This window comes from Microcebus murinus, chromosome 7 (assembly GCF_040939455.1).
Source record: "Microcebus murinus isolate Inina chromosome 7, M.murinus_Inina_mat1.0, whole genome shotgun sequence".
NCBI lineage: Eukaryota > Metazoa > Chordata > Mammalia > Primates > Cheirogaleidae > Microcebus > Microcebus murinus.
Window position 1 is genome coordinate 93,042,221 of NC_134110.1, and position 17,988 is coordinate 93,060,208.

The 17,988-nt window shown below is 44.1% G+C and overlaps 1 pseudogene; it reads left to right on the forward strand.

Annotated features, from left to right (window-relative positions):
- Positions 1 to 13,160: 13,160 nt before the first annotated feature.
- On the forward strand, positions 13,161 to 13,279 carry LOC142871972 (uncharacterized; annotated as a pseudogene).
- The last annotated feature ends 4,709 nt before the right edge of the window (positions 13,280 to 17,988 follow it).

Below are 17,988 nucleotides of genomic sequence, written 5' to 3' on the forward strand. Positions count from 1 at the left end.
TACCAGAGCTAGAGCTCTCCCACCACCACCTCTGCTGCCTAATCTGGTGCACCTGGGTGAGCAGCAGGAGCACCAGAAGCTGTTCCAGGAGCAGCAGAAGCTCACCTCTGAGGGTGCCACCAATCTCCTGCTGGATGAATACCAGGACCTGTTGAAGCACACAGGAAGCTGCAAAGCAGTTCATTTTAAAGTTTGGATCTCAGCAGACTTGCACACCATTGCAGCATTTACAAAAAGAAAACTACCAAAAAGTGAGTAAGGCTGTATAAGCTAACAGGACCCCAAGAAGTGCAGAAAGAATTTAAATTCCCCATACCAATGAGTATAGATTCATACAGGATCCATGTGCCATTAATGATATTGTACAAGTGACTATGAAAGGTACTCAGTCACATTTTAATGGCAGGATCATGGGACTAGGGTGGCCTCACAGTACTGATGAACTATGTTGCCTCAGAGGTTTAAAAGGGCTCTCCTGCACTGTTTGGTGAGGGCTTAGGAGGGCATTGGCGGAAGTTGCAATTGGACAGTTTGCAAACAGCAGGTTACTTATCTGAGATTCCAAATTAGCAAGGGAACCTGCAACAACTGCATGGGTTCCTAGGAATGGCAGGGTTCTGTCATATCAGGATCCCAAACTTTGAACTAATAGCAAAGCCCTTGTAGAAGGCCCTTAAAGGAACAGATGGGGAAAGCCCTGATCTGACCACAGACTGTCAAAATGCCAAAAACAAAAAACAAAATAAGAAAACACTAAAGCAGAGCCTTATGACTGGCCCCACTTTGGGGTTGCCTGACTTGCAAAAAGAAATTAAATTATATGTTCATGGAAAACAAGGCATGAGCCTCTGAGTCTTAGCATAGATACTGGGAGACATCCCACAGCCAGTGGCATACTTGTCAAAGCCACTGGACAGCACTGTGAGAGGGTGGCCTCCTTGCCTTCAGGCAGTAGAAGCTACTTGTGAGTCGTTATTAAAGACTGTCTGTTCTCAGTCCTGCCACCCTGTTACCAGCTGAAGAGAAAGAGCCTCTGCAGCATGATTGTTTAGAGGCTCTGGAGGCTGCCTATTCTAGCAGGATGGATCTGTCAGGTCAGCTGATGCCAGAGCCAGATTGGGATCTTTTCACCAATGGGAGCAGCTTTATGAACAATGGACAATGAAGGGCTGGGTATGCTGTGGTCACAGAAAAATGGGGACTGGAAACAATGGCACTGCCACCTGGGACTTCAGCCCAGGAAGCTGAGCTGATTGCTTTAACCAGAGCTCTTCAGTTATCCAAAGGAGAAAAGGTAAACATTTATATGGACTCTAAACATGCTTTTCTGATTGTGCATGCTCATGTTGCCATTTGGAAGGAAAGGGGGCTCCTGATGGCAGGAAATAAGGATATTAAGCATTCCATTGAAATGATGGCCCATCATACAGGCTGTGGCTGAGCCCAAGCAGGTGGCCATCGTGCACTGTCCTGGCCACCAAAAAAGGAAACACTTATGTTTCAAAAAGAGACCGGACCACTGGCAGAGCTGCTAAGGAGCCGCTAAAAATGATCTGTTCCTTGGGGCCTTGATACCCTGGCTAGATTTAGATCAATACAAACCCTCTTTGAAACTAAAGACTGGGGCTCTGACATTTGGGATGGCACAGCTAAGTGGAGACAGAATTCTCCTGGACTCATTCTCCTACACAAAGCTGTGGTTTGGCCTGTGAGGAAGCGTCTACATGAATGCACACATTAGTGCTGTGATGCTTTAATGGATTTGGTGGGACTTCATTTAAGAGGACCCCATTTGCAACAAACTAGATGCTCGAAACAATCCAAAGATAGAAAAGTAACCTGCTGCACAGGGAACCCAACATGTGGGCCTTCACCCTTTCAATGATTGGCAATTTCACTCAGGTGCCTAAACATGTATTAGTAAAGAGCTTTTCAGGCTTATCCTACCTGAATGGAGAGAGCATCTGAAGTTACCAGAATCCTTCTGAAGGCACTCTTTGTGAGGTATGGGCTACCTTCCTCCACACAGAGTGATAATAGACCCTACTTTTTATCGGAGGTAACTCAGTAAATAAGCAAAGCCCTATATCTAAAATGGAAATGGCATGAAACCCATCTAAAGTGAAACAGGGTATTGCTGCTCGCCCTCCTTGGGATAAGGGTAGCCCCTAGAAGCAGGTTTACATTAGCCCCTATGAACAGTTTATGAGAAACACTTCCTAGCACCCTGAGGTCAGTATGGTAATATAACCATGAGTAAAAGAAAGCAGAGTAAAGCAATATGCCAAATGAGTGGGTCACATGCTAACCATTATGCATGACTTTGCCTCTTTTATGTCCTTGCCCCAGTTGGACACTCCCTCCACCCCTTTAAACCAGGAGACTGGTATTGCTTAAAGCCCAGAAAGAACAAGGACCCAAACAACCACTGGCAGAGAAGTGAAAGGGACCATAAGAATTGCCTCTAACAACTCACACCCCACTGAAATTGTCAGGAGTAAAGCCTTGGGTCCACCACACCAGAGTAGAAAGGTGGCCCTTGGAGGAAGAGGACCCAAGCCCCCGTGGATGGGCAGCCTTTGTGTGATCTAAAGTATCTGTGTAAGAAGAAGGAAATATGAAAATGCTGAAATTCTTTTTGCTATTCTTTCTCTGGTTATTTTTGTTCTGTCTAGAGGTTGGAGAGACAACTCCTTAGTGAGGATTTCCTCTTCTGCTGATCTGTCTCACTGCTGGGTTTGTCGCATTCCTATATCTAATTTACCTTTCCTACACTCTGAATGCGCAGGAGCTGGTCCCTTGGATCACCCACAGGGTGTGACTAATAGTTCAGTACTTATGCTACCGCAAGTGTTACAGCGGGTGGTCTGGAGGACAAAACCGAGCAGCACATGGAAAGTTGGAGAATCAAAGTTTATTCGCTGGTGGTCTCAGAGGGGCCTTGCCACCAAATTCTGAGCACCGTCTACCCAACTTTTCCCACTCTTATTAAGATGGGGTGCTCCAGGGGTGGGGTACCAGGTGTAGGTTAGTTGATGTGTCAGGCAATAGGCTCAGTGTTATGCTGATGCCAGGGAATAGACTAGTTGCTGGGCCAGGCAATGGGCCAGTATAATGCTGATCCAGTGGGTCTTACTTGAGTGAGGGGTCTCAGGTGCCTGATGTGCCAAGCAGTAGATGGGGATTTTTCTTATCACTTAGAGGTCACATTTTTCTTTCTTACGCAGCCCTGTATCTGAGATTGTGCACAAGGCGACAGTAAAGACGCACAGTTCTACTGGTGTCTTAGATACCAAGAGGGTAAAATCTCCCCTATCAGGTATCCTCTATTTCACCTTGTCAATCCTCATGCTTGTACTTGTTGCTTATCCCCTTTTTCACCTGGTCATCTCGTGACAAAACTTCCATCTAAAACATTGCCCCAATTTAGCAGGAAGTAGCTCGATGACCATGTCACCCCTTTTCCTGCAGATATGGAGGGGTAAAATTGACAGTGAGGAATTTGGAACAGAAGTAAAGGCATGAAAAAGGGCAAACTGTATTAAAAGTTGTCTCTTTAAACCACCCCCCACACTCTTTTTAGGAATTCAAATCTACATTTTTGCCCAGTAATCAGAGGGGCAAAGAAGAGTCCTTTGTTCTTTGTACCACAGGAAATGGCTCAACAGAATTGTCTAGGCAGAGATCGTGAGATTGTCTTCACCAGAGATGCTATAGTGAAACAGCAATAGGCTGAAGCTGAAAACCCACCTTTAAAAGCTCTGTATTTCTGCTTATAGATAGGACGATGGTACTTTAAGATGAGATCCTCACCTCCTCCTTATTTGCTAGCAAATTAATAAACTTCTCTTTCCTTGTCCTCAAGCTGCTTGTTCTCATTCTTCACTCAGCCATGAGGACAAGTACCAAACTTTCAGTAACAGGTGGACATCCATCTTCTTGTGTTTTTACTAAACCTGACCGTGTGTTCTCCAGGATAGGATTCCTGTGGCATGTATCATGTACCCTAGTCCCTGAGCACAGCCTCTCACCCTCAGCATCATGAAAGGGAGGGAGATTCTGAAATAGGTGTTATTTCTTCATTTGAGCAACAGAGGAGCTAGTTGGCTTGTGCCTAGGGCCATGATGTGAGAAAAATGTGTATATTGAAACAGTAGCATAAAACTCAGCATGAAGACCAGGAAATTAAACATCATCTCACTATTAGTCAAAACATGCATACACTGGGCAGAAACCAAGCAGACCTGTCTGGTCAATTCAAGTTGTTATTTCTCCCCATTTTAATTTGCTGAATGTATATAGTGGGACTCATGTAAGTTAAACATATGATGTGAGTCCTCTAAGGTTTGATTAATTTGGAATAGAAAAATGACTTAATGAATGAATAAACCATCTAGGTTTTATGTGCTTCTTCCCCAGATACACCTTAATTGGAAGGTACTGCTATGTATAAACTGAGAAAATGGAGCCCCCAAAGCCAGTGGTCCTCAAACTTTCTTGTTTGCCTAGTCTTCAAGGTAAATTTGAGAGAGTATATACTCCTTCACATATTTTTAAGCTGATATCAAAAGTTTTTCAACAAATTTCATATAGTTAGAAAATATATAATTTCGAGGGTAGTGTAAATAATGATTTTTAAAATAAAACTATGAGATTACTCTTTTAAATATAGCCAATGGAATATACCATATGATTTTGACACCCACTCTTATTCACTTCTAAAATTATACACTAACAAGCTCTTCTCTTTTTTTTTGAGACAGAGTCTCACTTTGTTGCCCAGGCTAGAGTGAGTGCTGTGGCATCAGCCTAGCTCACAGCAACCTCAAACTCCTGGGCTCAAGCAATCCTGCTGCCTCAGCCTTCCAGGTAGCTGGGACTACAAGCATGCGCCACCATGCCCAGCTAATTTTTTCTATATATATTAGTTGGCCAATTAATTTCTTTCTATTTTTATAGTAGAGATGGGGTCTTGCTCTTGCTCAGGCTGGTTTCAAACTCCTGACCTTGAGCGATCCGCCCGCCTCGGCCTCGCAGAGTGCTAGGACTACAGGCATGAGCCACCGCGCCAGGCCTACAAGCTCTTCTTTAACAATGAAAATTCTTGTATTATTCTTTTTGCTCCATATATACTTATTTTCATTCTTCTTCCCTTTCAGAATTTTTCCTAATGCAATATATTTCATGCTTAATAATATTTTTATTATTCTTTCATAGTTCCCTGCTGCAAAAATATGTATAGAAACTGAAATTAAACTGTATTATTTTCTGTGACTATATAGTTCTAAGTATTGAAGATTTTTTTCAAAATGTTGTCAATTTAAACATTACTATTGATTACAATTTATCAAACAACATAAAATACTTTAAATATGTTGATTAAATACCATTTAACATAACAAATAACTATTCATTCTTAGTGCAACTGTAACGAACTACCACTAATTTACCAGCTTAAAACAACACTGTTTGTGGGTCAGAAGTCTCTGTCTGCTTAAGAGTCCCATGAGCTAAAATCAAGGTTCTGCTGGACTGCATTCCCTTCTGGAAGCTCAAAAAAAGAATCCACACCCAAGCTTATTTAAGTTGTTGGCAGAATTCAGTTCCATGCAGCTAGAGGGTTGAGGTCCTCTTCTTTCCCTGCTGGCTGTGGGCTGGGGACCAGCCTTAGCTCCCAGCACCTTCTCTCTGGTCCTTGCAGGTAAGTCTCAGGACCAGCCAGCGTGTAATGTGTCCTTTTCACACCACATCTCTTCTGCTACGTCTCTAAGACTAATGCCTCTGCTTTTAAGGACTCATGTGATTACAATGGGTCATTACACCAGATAATCCAGGATAATCCCCCTATTTTAAGGTGAACTAATCAATCATTGATTAGTAAATTTAATTCTGCAAAGCCCTTTGACAGCAGTGCCTAGGTTTGTGCTTGACAGAATAACCAGGGGCCAGGAATTTTGGGGGGGACAGCTTTAGGATTCTGCCAACCACACTAATCTGTCATTAGAAAAACAGCTTTTAGTAATATAGACCAATTTGTTGTATTTTTTGTTGTCCATGTATCTGTGGGTGAATATTATTCATTGCCAGGATGAGACATGTTCAACAAAAATTATATTTCTATTTTTCACTTTCAGATAGGTAGGCACTGAGAAACTTTGTTCATCTAAGTAAGTAGACAGGAATGGAAAGAGTTTTATTATAATATAACTGAAATCTTTAAATGCCTTCTAAATTACTCTCCAAAAATATCATGAAGTCATATATCATTTGAATGCTTTTTTTTCCCCCAATGATATATCAACTAAGGCCACTAAGGACCTCTTTCAATTCCTGTAAAACTGTGTACCCTAACCTTTTTGGCACCAGGGGCCGTTTTCATGGAAGATAATTTTTCCACAGACGGGGATTGGGAAGATGGTCTGGAGATGATTCAAGTGCATTACATTTATTGTGCACTTTATTCCTATTATTATTACACTGTACTATATAATGAAATAATTATACAACTCACTACAGGTTGGGGACCCCTGCTGTAGAAAGCAGAGAATTAAAAACTATCTGGGCCAGGCGCGGTGGCTCACGCCTGTAATCCTACCACTCTGGGAGGTCGAGGCAGGAGGATCATTTGAGCTCAGAAGTTAGAGACCAGCCTGAGCAAAAGTGAGACCCCATCTCTACTAAAAATAGAAAGAAATTAGCTAGACAACTAAAACTATATATAGAAAAAATTAACCGGGCATGGTGGCACATGCCTGTAGTCCCAGCTACTAGGGAGGCTGAGGCAAAAGGATTGCTTGAGCCCAGGAGTTTGAGGTTGCTGTGAGCTAGGCTGACGCCACAGCACTCTAGCCCGGGCAACAGAGTGAGACTCAGTCTCAAAAAATAAATAAATAAATATCTATAAATAAATATCTATAAATAAATAAATAAATAAACATCTGACCTGCAATAGGATTCTCTGCCCAGTCATCCTTATTCTCAACTTTTGGAAGATACATTAACAGTGGTCCCTCATTATCTGCAGACCCCAACAGATGTCAGAAACCATTGATATTAACAAACTCTATGTATATTATGTTTTTCCTTTATGTACATACTTATGAGAAAATTTAATTTATAAATTAGGCACAGTTAAAGATTAACAACAATAACTAATGATAAAATTAGAAATGACAAGAATATACTGTCATAAAAGTTGTGTGAATATTCTCTTTCTCTCTTTCAAAATACTGTAATATTTTCAGACTGCAGTTTACTGTATGTAACTGAAACTGCAAAAAGAGAACCAGTGAATGAGGGGGGACTACTGTATACCAAAAGGTCTTTACAAGACTTATTGAGTGACTTTACCATGCCTATTACTCTTTCATTTATAAAGACAATGGAAAAGTCTTTGGAGGCGCAAACAAGCTTGGGAAGAAAGAAATATTTCATTCCCCAGCTATGGCTACTATGTAAACAATACTGCTAAATGCAAATACCCAAGTTTCAGAGGTTGGAAAGTCCCCCTGAACAACCAAACACCCAGCTAAACAGAGCAAAGGGCCAAGCCTTCTTTTACTACACATTGGGCAACAAGAAAAGATTCAAAAGTGTTTTTTTATAAAATCTAAGTTAACCTAGGATAAGAAGTATTTTTTTTTCAGATTGGCAGCAATAACAATAACAAAGGGACATCATCAACAGCCCTGAAGACTAAAAAGGAATAGCTGGTCCAGGGGGATAATAGGTTCTTTCAAAAGGAATGCAACGTTGGAAAAGAACTGGTGGCAGAACAGAGACAGACTGTTTAGAATTACACAGGATCCACGTCATCCTATCAGCCTCTTCACTGCCTCCTGAGAGGCCACCACCTAAAACCAAAGCCAGAACTCTTCTCTTAGCCTACCTTTCACCTTACCTCTCACCATCTCAAAATAGCCCTCGTACCAGTCATTAGTTTATTGCCTCATCTCCAAAATCACCCTTCATTGCCTGCTCTACAAAAAAATGGATCCAGATCCTTTCAACATTAATAGTTTTCCTTTGCCAGGTGGCACAATATTAAGCTTTGTCAGTTGAGGGCGCTGGAGAGACATTCCAGGAAGAAGTGGTTTTCTTTTGTTCAGATGTGCTCTCTCAGATGGCTCCTACAGCACAGGTGGCTTCTCCAATACCCAGTTCCTGTAGCACCTGCAGCGTCTTCAGGGCCCGGCTCATGCACACTCACAGCTTTTCCATGGGCAGCTCATGCGGTGCACAGCAGCTTCTCCTAGTACCCCTGTTTCCAGGAGGCTGTGTAGCAGACACCACCCCATCAACAGCTTCCCATGGTGCTCTAAGCAGTAGATTTCCAGTAACTTCCACCAGAGTAGGACCACAGCAACTTCCCTGCCATTCAATGAACCACAGCCGTGCCTCCTTCAGGAGGGACCTGATCTACACCTGGGGGACAGGCAAGGGCCTTCGTTTTGGGCACCCTACCTCAGCCCTAGGCACAGTGCTGCTCCATATCTCTGCCAGTCCTGTATTCTTCAGAGTTCTTTTTACTTTCATCCGAGTCAGTCCCTTGTAACTCCAATTCCCTGTTGTAACTAATAATTCTTCACATTAAACTTTCCTTGCTCAAATTTCTGTGTGACTTCCCCTTCCTGGATGGACCCTGATACAGCCCTAAAATCAGACACTTCCAAGGGGACTTCCTGTAGCTCAGCTAAGATAGGTGTGTCTCTTTAAGAATCACGGAGAAAGAAACTTTAAAAAGGTATCATAGTTTCTCTTAAACAGATCACTTTGTCTAAGACAAATTAATATTATTTTTAGCAAATTCCCTTCTGATACAGAACGAATAATCCCAATGCATTTAACCTTTCCTCACAAGCTCTTATTAGAATCATTCAGCACTTTTCACTGGTCTTTTGGGATCTCCTAAATGTGATGAGGGGCTGTGTGATCTCAGACAGACTTCCAGACATGTCGCTGTGCACTTCTGTTATAATAGTTACATTTTCACAGATTATGAAAAGCGAGAAACATGCCGATGCAAAGGTGAAATTATTTTAATAGGTAGAAAAGACACTTACTCTTTCCTCTTTCTTTATTAAAAATGGAAGTGTGGAAAGCAAGGGAGGAAAAAAAGAGAAACCGCAAAATGTTAAGGAACCTAATCAAAAAGAGAAAAGAAGCTGGCGTTGCCTAAATAATCAAATGGCAACATGGAATTGAGAATAAAGGATCTACAGAGTTTAAAGAGATCTCTTCTTGCTCTTGAGATGATTTGACGGACCCTAAAGTACATATTAACCCATCATTTGAATTAATCCTGCTTCTGCTATTGTCTTCTGAAACAAGCCCAGAGAATTCTTCAATACGTCAAGGTCTTTTTGTGTGGCAAGGGCAATAGAATTCTGCAGCCAATGTAAGTTGATTCAGCAGCTGTAATAACATGAAGCCATCTGCAGCCCTACATTTAGTATGCAAATGAGAGGAAGCAAAGGTCTAGCATTAGATGCAAGATCTTAAATTCTGTGCTTCTCACTAGCTTTCTGTCTGTTTACCTCTGGTGACATCTGACTCATTCATTCCCACATGGAGTGGTTATCGGGCGTCTGAGGATACACACGTGAACTTGAATGACAAGAGGAAGCTGCTCTGGCTACTTTGACTCTTTCCTATACTTTTAGTCTTCCAACCTTCTTTCGGATTCACTTGCCTCCCTAAAAAGCCAGGACCAGCCAGTTGTTTACTTCCTCATCTCTCATGCCCAGGCTGCCAAGCACTGTGACGGGATCAATGTTTTTGACGACCCTCCAGCCCCAAGCTGGTTCCTGTGCCAAGTGGCTCACAGCACACGACTGCTGTTGGTTTTGTAGAAGCCTGAGGCCATACAGCATTAAACCCCTCAACTTCCTTTCTTTCCTCCTCAACATTTATCCTGATTTGTCCCCCTCATTTCCTCCATCTCTTGCATATCTAATCAATGAATTTACATGAGGAAATTTCCCTAACATTTTTCAAATGTGTGCTTGGTGCTCATCTCTATGCTTTCCCCGACACAAGCCCTGATCAGCCCTCACTGGAAATACGGTGTTATAGTCGAGATTCGCAGGGCCACGGGACAGAGAGACAGAGTCACCGAGGCTGTGATTATCAAAAGGAGTTTTATTGTCTAGCTTGAGCTAGGCTCCAAGCCCCCAGAGTCCCAGTGCAGTGGCCTCCTCTTCAGGCAGGGACCCCCCCCTTGTGGGCTAGTGAGCCTTTTATACCTAAGCTGTTTACATGCTGATCATGCATCTGCCCCCCACAGTGATTCTTACTTCATCCTGCCTCTGATAGGCTCCAGCCTGTTCTGGGTCCTACCTGAGAGACTCCGTTTTCCGCATTCTTTGTCTTTCTCCTCTGCATCCCATAATGTACTCATAATGCCTTGCGGTTAGCAAGCAAGCTGTAAACAGAAGCTGGAAGCTGTCCACTGTCCTAATAGCCCAGTATCTTACAATGGCAGTGTATTCACAGATGTCACCCTGTATGGGTCACTGTCTTAGTTGCAAGTTACAGAATCTCCATGTACTGAGCAGCTTGCAGAAAATCCAGAAGGCCCAGCAATCCAGTTCTGAGGTTAATTATCCAGAAGCAATGCCCAGCCATAACCTAGGGCCTTCTCAGTAAAAGCTCCAGTGCCGCCACCACCTGGCACCTGGGAGGCTAGGGACAAGGACAGGGACTCTGCCACTACTGCTTCCAAAGAACCAGAAATGTCTGGCTCTGTGCTTGCTACAAGAGCAATTTCCCCATGCTTAGCCAACTCCTCTCAACACCCAGTTCCAAATCCAAGTCTTGCACAGGTGCATCTGAATGGTGGAACTGAGGTCACACACCTGTATTCAAGTTTCAAGAGAGCCTAGGAATATGAGTTTCCAGAATTAAAAATTAGGAATGTAAAATTCACAATGTGAGATATTACCAAAATGTAGGAAGGATTTCAACAATGTTGGGCTGCCACAGAAGCAAAACACCACCAAATATACTCCTTTAATCAATCTTTTTAATATAATTATTTTATTTATATTTTTTAGAAAGTAACTTCATGGGTTCCCTATCACCTAAAGATTAATATAAGCTACCAAAATGGCATATAAGCCGTTTGCATGTCTTTGTCTTCCTTCCTTTCTTCTATTCATTCACTGCTATTAGTTCATTCTCCTAGAAAACTAAAGCACTACAAAATTAAATAACAAAAACCACTGGTGGTTTGTGGCTTTCTGTACTTGCATATACTTTTTACTCCTGCATAGAGTGTTCTTCCCCCTTTCTGCCTTCAAATCCCTGCTCAGAGCATACATTACATGCAATTATCATGGGTTATGCACTAGGAAAATCAAAAATTAATAATGGATTTCCTACTTTAAGGGATTTAGCAGGATGAGAGGTATGTAAGCAAACAGGCTAAAATCATAAAGCTAGTACTGGTGCTGAGCAGTGCTGCTGGGTACCCTGATAGCTCCCAGTCCGGAGAACTGTGTAGACTCGGAGGAGAGAGTTAATCACTTGTGTTTGGTGGCAGAGATGGAGAGTAAGGAAAGGTGTGGCAAGATAATAATTTCAAATATTAATATTTGAGGATTTTTTTGCCCCCTGATACTTCCCTCTCACTGCCCCCACATGTCAACAGAAGTACCTTATAAGCTTTATGGCTTTTCTTATCCACAAGTCTAAGTCCTTAGGACCAAGGTCACCAGCCAGCAGTCCATGGGATATACATGAGATAACTTATCTGATTTAAATACTATTTTCATTAGTTTAGATTTTGTTGCCAACATAAAAAATTGATGATTTTATGTAAGACTTTAAATTTCCAGTTCCTCCTGAAAAAATCTGGAACTTCTACAAAGTGTAGGCCCACAGATTTCATGGCATCAGCCAGCTAAAGCTAAGCACCGGCTGTCCTTTTAAATAAACCCAGTCCCCACCGCTCCCTATTGTCTCCTACGCTCACCTGCTTCACTCCTGTAGAGTAACTACCTCACCCCCATAAGCACTTGAGTACTCAACACATGCCTCAGAATAACCGAGAGAGTTTTCAGAGGAGTTAAATATGAAAAGAAGATTCCAAAATATAGACAAATATCAGTAAGGCTAGGACTTCTCACCCCATTGGAGAAAGAGGTGTTTCCTGGCTATGAGTGAACAGAAGAGCAGTGTGGATGTGAGGGCAGCAAGAACGCAGCCTGCCTTCGCAGCCGTGCTGCCCAGGGGATGCTGAGGAGCCCCCTGACATGGATGACGGGCTGTGAATCTACAGTCAGGACACACTGAGAACCTGACCAAAACCCCTGTGCCCTGAGAGAATTGCAGAAGCATCAGACAGCTGCTGGAGCTACTGGGGCTACTGGGGAAAGGCCACAGAGGCTTGTCAGCAACCTGGGTAACCAGCCCATATCCCAAAATGGGTGCCTTAACTCTGAAGAAGAAAGGCAACTCCCAAAAGGACTGTGATTAGGTTTCCACTGGCCTGGTGGAACAGAAGCATAAAGACAGCCTTCTAGAAGTCTAGAAACAAATTAAGGAACAATACTTGCTCATCTGAGCTTATGGGTCCTTTTGAGTTTGAGGGACCAGACCTGATCCAGGCCCCAAGTCCCAGAGGATGGAGATCACAGAGAATCTAAAGATAACTAGGTATTCACCTTGAAGCCAGGAAGGGAAGTGGCTCTGGGAACAGGGCTCGAAAGCATGAGCTTTGTGTATTCATAGGAGTGCCCGAGGTCCATGTGGGCTGTGGTCCACAATTCAAGGTGGGGCCTGAAAGGAGAAAAGTTGGAGAGGCAGCCACGATCCAATCATGGAAGACTGAAAAAGAGAATGAAGTTTACCTGAAAACTAGAGAAATAATTGAACAGAACCCTAGGTGTTCAGCAGGTTGAAGTAGGTGGAGAAGAAATAGTATGTTCAACTTTATGCATGCTGAATTTGCAATATCTCAAGTACATCCAGGTGGTTATGTCCATAGGCAGATAGATAAATTAATCTAGGACTCTGGAGAAAACTCTGGATTTTCATTATGTATGTGGGCATCATCAGCTGATAAGTGCTTATTGCAGCTATGGGATTGGATGGAATCATACCAGGAGTGTGTCAACTGGGAAGGAAAGAGAGAAAACCTACCTTCCATGGCAGTCAGAGTCTACGACCATACCATCCTGCACATGCCCGATCTCTTCTGATCTCGGAAGCTAAGCAGGGTCAGGCCTGCTTAGTACTTGGATGGGAGTCCACCTGGGAATGCCACGTGCTGTAGGCTTTTTAAATATTAATTAATTAATTAATTAATTTTAAAAATGGTGGTCAGAGAAAGAGGACCTTGCAAAGGAAATTCAGAAGAAATTTCTAGAGAAAGAGGAGGAAAGAAGAGAAGCCTTCTTATGAAAAACCTAAAAGAAATTTCAAGAAATGGCCAAAAATCTCAAGTTCAGAGGAAAGGTCAAATATTTTTAAAACGTGTGTATGTTGAGTTTGATAACATAACTGCATGGATTTTCATGGCAAGAACAACGTCAGTGAATGGTGGGACAGACGCCATCTTGTTCCAAGTCCGGGAGTGAATGGGGGTGAAGTGGAGTCCTGTGTGTGGCTAATACCAGAGAAATTTAGCTACAGAGGGAGGAAAGAGGTAGAGCTATGGCTGGAGGAATTTGGGGCCAAGGAAGGTTTAAGATGGTAGAGAAATGAATACAATCAGCCCTCCATATTTGTGGATTCAACCACAGATCAAAAATACTCAGAAAAAAATTCCACAAAATTCCAAAGAGTAAAACCTAAATCTGCAGCATGATGAGTACTATGGTGAACCCACATAAATGCAATGATGCGTAGGTATTGTGTTAGCTATCATAAGTAAGATGGAGATGGTTTAAAGTATGCAGGATGGTATATACAATCATATGCAAATACTATGCCATTTTATATCAGAGACTTGACCATCCATGGTATCTTTAGGGGCTCCTGGAATCCATGGATACCTAGGGGCAACTGCTTGTTTAAAGAGTCAAGGAAAGAAAAGTTTGAAGATAAAGGAGAGGATATTTTTCTTTAATTTTATTAAATAAGCATTTATATAGCTCGTATTACATGCCAACCCTCTTTGAATCATTTAATCAATATTAACATATTTAGTCTTTATAACAACACAGTAAAATAAGTATTGTTGTTACTCCAATTTTCAGATAGGGAGACTGAGTCATGGGAAAGTTCAGATAGGGAGTTGCCAAGGCCACACAAGAAGTAAGAGATGAAGCTGGTATCCAGTCCCGGGCAATGTCTCCAGAGCTCCTGCCCTTCCCACAGCCTGGTGCCGCCTCCTGCCTCCTGAGGGAGGGGGACGACCGGGCTCAGCCCTGGGAAGGCAGGAAGGGGTGGACTCCAGGGCACAGGGAGGGTAAAGCCTAGGTAGGAAGAAGACACCTCAGCCGCGTAGCAAGAGGCACAGAACGGGTGGGAGAGAGCAGGTCAGGATCAGGAGGAGTTCTCCATCTGGTGACTTCTATTTATTTATTTATTTTTCTCTGAAGTAAGAGATAACGCTATTCACTGAGACGAAGGTGAAGGCAGAAGGAGCTGCATTTGGGAAGAGTAGCAAGTGTTTAGCGAGTGTGAGCTCAGGGGAGACAGCTGGAGAGGGGGACGCACAAGGCCGGCTGACTGCGCAGAGAACGCAGCTGAGAGGCTGGGCGCCGGGTATTTATGATGGTCGCAATCAAGGCCGGCTGCATAGTCTGCATGGCCAAATGCAAGATGAAAATGTGGGCTGCCTGTTTAAAAAAAAAAAAAAGCAGGAAAAAAAGAGCCACTAAAGACACTAAAATATATGACCTCTTTTCTTTCCTAGTCTCTCTCTTGCCCTGTCCTGGTGCCATGTATTTGCTATTTAATGTCTTCTCCGCCCCCCCCCCCAGCACAGGGATGCTCTCTGGCCGAGTGTGGAAACTCACAGGGCTCGGAGCCCCCCTCCCATGACTCAGTGTGGCTGTGTCACTCACCAACTAATGGGTTCCCCTGTCCACCAGTCTCAGGACCAGCACTGCTTCTCACACGCCCATCCCAACCTACAGCAGGTGCACCACCACCAAGAGACTGACTCTCCACACCAGTACTTGGTACCGGGCTGGCAGGTGGGGGAGAGGCCCGCCACCCCAAGCACTAGCCAAGTGTGCGGTGGTGCAGCCAGCCTAGGACAAGGACAGCCATGGCCATGCTCCACCCTAGACGTGGCTGAGACTTGCGCCTGACCTCTGCGGGCAGAGCACAGGGCCAGGAGAGGGTGGGGCAGTGAGAGTGGGATTGGGAGGTGACAGGGAAGGTAGTGGGCAGCTTAGAACCCATTAGGGAGGTGGGGAAGCCAGGAGGCAGTGAAGGGACCAGACCTGACCCCCATTCCAGGTCTCAGGTGCAACAGTGGGTTTGGCATGTTTCCATTGCTTTCTTGTTTGACACAAACGATTTGAGGCAGTGGGGCATTAAAGAGGGCCAGATATACTTTATCCTTGCTGAGGCGTAGAATTATTTCTGGAAGAACAAGATCTTCATAATATAGTTGCCTCTTGTGGGGAGGACTAAGACGTGATAGGAATATGGAGTGAGAAGAAAAATTAGTTTACATTTATATCCTCTTGTGTTTGATTTTTTTAAACCACATGAATGTATTTCTTTTCTAATTAAAAAAACTTAAAATAAGTAAATGGCAGGTGAGACAACAGAGCCCCTGATTCTCTGTAGCTCTGCTGTGACCGGAAGGCTAAGCTTATGGTGAGCCCGGATCTTGGAGCGTGACGCCTGCGCTTAACGCCAATGAGACATGCTGCGTTTGTTTTTTCTTTTTTTTTAATTTATTTTTTCGCAGCATATTATGGGGGTACAAATGTTATGGTTACGTATATTACCCTTGCTCCCCCTGCCCCCTCGAGTCAGAGCTTCAAGCATGACCATCCCCCAGTTGGTGCACATCGCACTCATTTATGTCCCCTCCCCCTCCCACCTGCCCCACACCCACAAATGTTGTCCCTACGTGTCCACTTAGGAGCTGATCAGTTAATACCAATTTGCTGGTGAGCACATGTAGGCGCTTGTTGTTTTTTTTTTTTTTTTTCCTTTCTTGGGCTACTTCACTTAGTAGAATGGGTTCCGGCTCCATCCAGGAAAATGCAAGAGGTGCTGTGTCACCGCTGTTTCCGTAGCTGCATTTCTGACCCGCGGCGCAGGGCGGCGACAAGAGGGGCCGCCGCCGCGGGAGGATGGGAGCCTGCACTGCACCCCACGGGGAGGACGTCAGCAGAGCTGGAGAAAGATTGGCTCTTAGAAAGGAGAGACCTAAGTCCTCCTCCGAGGCTGGAGGAGGGAGCGTTCGCGTAGATGCAGGTGACTGCACAGCTCCATGCGGGACACCAAGGCCTCATGCCTCCGATGTGAGGGATTTTTTTAGCGTATTATGGGGGTACGAGTGTTAAGGTTACTTATATTGCCCATGCCCCCTCCCCCCTCGAGCAAGAGCTTCACGCGTGTCCATCCCCCAAACGTTGCACATCTTACTCGTTGTGGTTGTATATACCTATCCCCTCCTCCCCCCTCCCACCCTCGGGATTTTTAATTGCTTCCTTGTACTATTCTCCTTTTTCTAAATTCTCTCTAATTTTTTTAAATTTTTAGATAGTTTTTCCCCCCAGACTGTGGGTGACAGATACTGGAATGTGAAAGTGAGGACACAGCTGTCCCCAGGCCCTCACATCACCTCCAGCACTGTCAGCGCCTCCCGGGAGAGGGGGGCTGGGCGTGGCGGCCACGGGCTGTGCCAAAGGTGCCCTGTGGGTCTTGCGTACCTGGCCCGGCCCAGTCCCCTTGCAGCGGAGCCGGCCTCTGCCCTGGGCACTGCTGGACTCTGGTCAGAGGATCTTCTGGAGGAAAATCAGGAATGTGCTGAAAGTGTGTGCTTCCCTGGGGTGTTAGGACAGGCTGATCACTGCCTGTCACTAGGCATCGCGGCAGCCCCTCAGGAAATGGCCTTGTAGATTCTAGCTCTCCCACCAAAGCTTCTGGGCCTCCCCAGCCAGGCAGTACACGTCACCCAGGCCCTGCGGCTGCTTTAGCAAGATGAGCTCCCTAGAAGGAATCCCAGGCTCTACAAACAAACAATTGAACATTTAAGAACACTTTTTTTTTTTTTTTTTCCGAGATAGCATCTCGCTTTGTCACCCCAGGTAGAGTGCAGTGGCATCATCACAGCTCACTGCAGCCTCCAATTCCTGGGCTCAAGTGATCCTCCTGTCTCAGCCTCCCAAGTAGCTGAGACTACAGGCAAGTGCCACTGCACCTGGCTAATTTTTCTATTTTTAGTAGAGACGGAGTCTCACTCTTGCTCAGGCTGGTCTTGAGCTCCTGAGCTCAAGTGATCCTCCCACCTCGGCCTCCCAGAGTGCTAGGATTACAGGTCTGAGCCTGTAACAACACATTTTTCAACAAGAACATGTACACAGATATACCAAAACCCAAACACAAGATAGTTTCCTGCCTAAGTTGAAAGAGTGGAGATTATGAAACCAGAGAAAAGAGAATTTGTATAGTCTTAGGGCCTAAATAGCTGCAGCGCTACAGAGAATCTTATGTTTCAGGAACATTCTCTAGTTCAAACCCCTGCTGCTAAATTCACACAGCCAAATAATTGTTTGTCTTATTAATCAGGTACCTCACTTGTGATCCTCTGGTCATGTGCACAGCAAATATCTTGCTGCCCAAAACAAAGGTGGAGAAAAAGCCTAGGGGTTCTCTTCTGGACCCTCAGAGAATATCTACTCTGGATTTGCTGATCCGCGTCTCAAGGATCTACATGGGAAGTTCCTGTCCTACTCCAACAGTGCATACTTCGAATTAACTTCACTCCATCTTCACCTTAAAATCAGCTTTCATTCTCAGACAGTTTTGATAAACGTAATCCATTACTAGTTTCAACTGTGAAGAAAATTT